The sequence below is a fragment of the Zeugodacus cucurbitae genome, chromosome 4 (genome assembly GCF_028554725.1).
Source record: "Zeugodacus cucurbitae isolate PBARC_wt_2022May chromosome 4, idZeuCucr1.2, whole genome shotgun sequence".
Taxonomy (NCBI): domain Eukaryota; kingdom Metazoa; phylum Arthropoda; class Insecta; order Diptera; family Tephritidae; genus Zeugodacus; species Zeugodacus cucurbitae.
In genome coordinates, this window is record NC_071669.1 from 69,952,241 (window position 1) to 69,957,713 (window position 5,473).

A 5,473-nucleotide genomic window follows, 5' to 3' on the forward strand; every position below is an offset into this window, starting at 1 on the left:
ACCCGGACACACCCGCTCAACATTCAGCATTGTTGACTTAATGCCAAGCAACAGAGTTCTTAACCAGTTGCCTCAGACCAAGTTGTGCGCTCGTTTTTCTTATTTTATTTTCAAAATGCTTTAACACACATTCGGTGCACTTCTGTGCTTGTATGTGTGTGTTTGGTTCCGACTCCTGCTTGCTTGCTTGCTTGCCACTGTAACTGTAATTTCAGTTCAAAAGTAGTAAACTACGAAAGCGACAACAAACAACAAAAGCATACTTAATGTAAACTGCAAAAAGAAGCCATGAGGATAAAAATACAAAAAAAAAAACTAACAACAACACCAACAACAATAACGCTATACACATAGTTGTAGTTGTGCTGGCAGTGTAAGTGACAGTCGACAGCAAACTTTGACTTTTGACTGCATTTTATGCGATCCCCGGCATACAAATATACAGCACACACACACAAACAAACTACTGTTATTTTGTTGCAACACACCCAAGCAACCCACACCGCTGCACTGCCATTCAATTCACATATTTATACTTAGTGTGTGTATGTATGTTAGTGTATGTTGAATTGCAAATTGTTATTTTACTCTTGGCTCGCCTTAAAATTTATTTCACTTCATGCCATGCTTTCTTTCTTTCCCCACTTTCTTTACTTCATTTTTATGTCACACCTTTTACTCCGGCCCTTCGCTCGGTAGCGAATGTTTGTTGTTGGAAATTTTCCATGCAGCTTTGCTACCGCTTTCATTATTATTAGCCACAGCCGTAGTCGACGTCAATGCTTTGTTGTTGCTGCCACGCTTGCCACCATCATTCCAATTGCCATTGCCATCACTATCAAATTCATGCAACTGCAACATGCAATTTACTGCTTTTTGTCGCTTATATTTTTACTCGCTTTTTCCTCACTTTTTTTCTATTTCTTTTTATATATTTTTTTTCATATTTTTTCTATTTGCCTTTCACCACATCCTTTTCTAGACACTAATCGTACACTACTTCTCACAATTTGCTGGTGCTTTTCAACTCACTACTTGTATGCAGTTTGTAACGCGTTGACCTCATCCTCTGGTGCTTAGCTCGAGACTTGCTTGCGCCGCCGTCGCCGCCCACCGCCTTGTCACGCTCATACCACCGCAGCACACCTTGACTGTCGAACAAACGAGTGTTGTGTCAAAGTCTTGGCATCCGTTTATTCTTCGCTTGCTCGCGTGTGTGTGTGAATGTATGAGTTAGAAGGTAAGAATGGATATATATAAATCTATAATCATATATATAGTGGTGTATATAAAAGTAAAATTGTTCTCTTATAACTGCATTGTGTGTTCGCTTGCGTTTATATGTCGCCTTTTGTGCAATTTTATAAGTGTGTTTGTAAGCATATACTGTCAGCTGCCTCTTCAACCTCTTCTCCTTGCATTTAAGGCGTCGCCTGCTTGCATCCATCTTTATTTGCCGCCAATCAGCTCAACTTTAGTTCGAAAAAATGCTAGCAGTAAAGTAAAAGCGTTAAATATATTAAAAATGAAGTTGTAATTTAAAGCGAAAATGAAAAAGTGGAAATGCATAAAAGCTAAACGTTTAATTTTTATATATTTCACAAGTATTTTTTACCATTGAATGCAAAAAATATTAGCGCATAAAATAAAAGAAAAAAATGCCAGTGCTCATAAACTTTTATTTTTGGGAAATAATTTCTCATAGTTTGCACAAGTTCTGTTTAAATTGACTGTTATTTGAAATACATGTAACAGTGCGGGTCAAGAATGTGCGGAAATTCCACCCATATTAGGCAAACACTCTAAAATTGCTAATTTCTTAGACAATCTTTTTAAAAACAATTAATTTAAATTCTTATGAAAGATTATATATTTAAAAAATAAAAAAAATTAAAGTCGCCACGTCGTATAAGTAACCTTGTGCTTTAGAGGTAATAAAACGGATTACATGTTACGTATACGACCTGGCAGCCATAACTTTGAAAACATGAACATTATTTATTAATCGTCTAATAAACTCTTACTCCGTATAGGTCTCTGTGGAATTTTGAATTTCTGAATCCTTTTTGTTAGACGATACTTTTTCTATACCAGTTTTTCTTTAATTTTTTTATTACTTTTTACTTCATAAATAATTCTTTTAACAATATTTTTAAGGGGCACACTTAGTGTAAAATTTCAAAAAAAATTGAGTTTTTGTTTTTTTTTATATTTTTACATTACACCTTATTTTAAATTACACCTTTAAAAATTACATATTAAAATTTCAAATCGATATCTTAAATAGTTTTTGAGTTATAGCAATTTAAAGAGCAGCCGCACGTTAACAGTGAAAACGATCATTTTATCTTTAAACCCGTTTTTCTCGAAACAGCATTTTCCGAATTTTCTGCAGTGATTACTAAAAAACAAATGATCCGATCACTATCGATTTTTTTTTACATGTTCTATATATAGTTCTCCGTACAATGACCTATCGATTTTTGATCTGATCAAATAGTCGAATTTTGGCAGACCAAAAACGACCAAAATTGTGGGTAAAATTCGACTATTTGTTTTTAAAAGCCGCCATATTGTAAATTTTTGATTTTTTTCATTCATTGTCATTGTACAGACAATATTATCTAGTTTAAGGAGAAGTTTTTTTTAGATTTCATCCACGGAGAAGGCCGGAATCACTGCAGCAGTGAAGGAGCTTTTTTTCGCGCCGTTGGAGATCGACTATAACTTACTAAATATTGAATTTTTTTCTTCCAAAATTTCACTGTATATTCTTGAAACATGTATAAATATATTCTTAAAATTTTGAAATAATCGATAAAGTATTTTTTTAAATAAAAATTCCCAAAAATCACCTTTTTTTAGGCCATTACACTAGGTGGTCCCTTAATATGTGGTAACACTAGCGTGAAAAATTATTATATTTTACATCCAATTATAGTAATTGAAAATATATTAAAATATTTTAAATACAAAAATTATAGTAATTTAAACAGTGTGGCAACTCAAGAATTTTTTTTATAATAAAAAAAATTTTAATAAAGTTATTCTTGTGAAACACTTAAATATATTTTATTATAATAATTTATTCGCGAAAATTTTCGAACATCTGGCAACCTTACTCACAGAATTAAAAAAAAAAACATATATATAATAATTCCAAATATCTGCTAGTTAGAGCACCAGGACAATGTCATTGTAGTCTTAATTGTCTGATTTGCTTAATTTTCAATCACATCAAGTGCTACAGGGCGTATACGTAACATTTGGAGAAATGTGTATTCCATATAGAATTAATACTTTTGTACTTTTATGCTAAAGCAAATTAGCTATGTTTAGCAAAACTGTATAGCTGACTTAGCACTTTGAAGCCTTTTTTCAAAAAAAGAAAAAGAAAAAAATTAAAATTAAGTTCTCCGCACACTTTGAGCACACACTGTTGCTCTTCATAAGCTACACTTTAGTCAATTGCTACCCACACACACACACACACATACAGTTAAAGGCTCCTGCTGTAATGTTAGTAAAAATGCACTAGAAAGTGGGTAAGAAAAATTTGCCAAACTGCAGCATAAAAATAAAGCCAAAGACGTGAGTTGAAGAAGAGCGGCGAAGGCGGGTGGAGGGGGTTGCACAGAATAATGTGAAACGAAAATACTTAAATGTAAATAAAATAGAAATAAAAGGAATGACAAAATGAAAGCGACCATAGCACATTACAAGCAGCAATGAGAATGAAAATTCCAGGGCGAGAGGGGGCACAGTGACAATGGCTGCTGCTTGCTGCTGCAGGCAACTCGAACTGTTGATTTTGCACTGAAAATAGTTTTGCAGCAGCATCTTTGCTTTTTCTTCTTCTCTATCTTTTGTGACGGCAACTGAAAAGAAATAACATTTTTGTTGCTATTGTTGTTGGCCAAGCTCTTGCTCTTAAGCTTTTTACGTCTTTTTCACTTTTCCACTTTATTTTAGTTTTTGCTTTGTTTTGCTTTTCACTCCGCTTGTAAGTTGAAGAAGCTGCTGTGCGCTGCTGTGCGCTGCTGTGCTACCACTTCTGTGCGGCTGCTCCGCAAACCCAAAAAGGATCAAAAGAAAATTGCGAAGGTAAAACTTTTCAGCAGCTAGTGGCTAACTGCTGGCAACAACAAAATGAATTGCATTTATTTACTTACGTGCGCTCATGCACTTACATATATACAATCATATATCTGTGTGTGTCTGCGCTGCAATGCAACTTTTATTGCAAAGCAACGAAAACAACAAAGACACCGAGAAAAGTTGAAATTCAATGGAGGCGATGCAAACCAGTATGTGTGTGTGTGTTAACAGAGAGGAAGAGAGAGAGAGGAGTGAGCGGCAGCAAGCGAAAAAGCACAAAGTAGGAAGAGGAAGTGGTCGTAAGAAGTTTGTCTTTTGGTCGCCAATAACAACAACAATAACAGTAACAACAGTGCGGCACTTTGACTATAACAAAAGTAGTAAAGCGAAACTTTGCGAAACTAAAGCAGCGCACAGAAGGAAGCGGTAAAGACGACTGCCATGATGCTGGCGTTGTTGGCGACGTAGCTGCTTGTCTTTCGATCTTTCTGTCTTTCAAGTGTTGCTGCAAGTTAGGGATGTTGGTAGATTTTGCAACTATTAGGGTTGTGGGTAAAATATAAATTAATTAAAAAAATTAAAATTATAATTAAAATTAAAATTAAAATTAAAATTAAAATTAAAATTAAAATTAAAATTAAAATTAAAATTAAAATTAGAATTAAAATTAAAATTAAAATTAAAATTAAAATTAAAATTAAAATTAAAATTAAAATTAAAATTAAAATTAAAATAAGAAATTTAGCAAAAATTATGTAACAATTTAGGTGTTCAATTGATCTTAGATCTAGCTAGAGTTTATATTCACTCGCCTCGTCTCTGTGAACTCTCATTGGCCTTTATCTGAGTTTTAGATGAGAACTACCCTGCACTTGAAATTGGTGTCATACATATACATCAATGTAATAAGAAAATAATAGGATGAACAACAGCAAGAGTTTCGGAAAAAATCGAGCAGCACGAAGCATAAGAAGGAGCTGCGGTAACAGCAGTAGCGAATCAAGACTGCAACTGAAGTGAAGTTGTTAAAGTTAAAGCAAAGCGCAGCAAGCACATACATACATACAAAATTATATGTAAAGGGTGATTTTTTAAGAGCTTGATAACTTTTTAAAAAAAAAAACGCATAAAATTTCATCGGTTCTTTATTTGAAACGTTAGATTGGTTCATGACATTTACTTTTTGAAGATAATTTCATTTAAATGTTGACCGCGGCTGCGTCTTAGGTGGTCCATTCGGAAAGTCCAATTTTGGGCAACTTTTTCGAGCATTTCGGCCGGAATAGCCCGAATTTCTTCGGAAATGTTGTCTTCCAAAGCTGGAATAGTTGCTGGCTTATTTCTGTAGACTTTAGACTTGACGTAGCCCCACAAA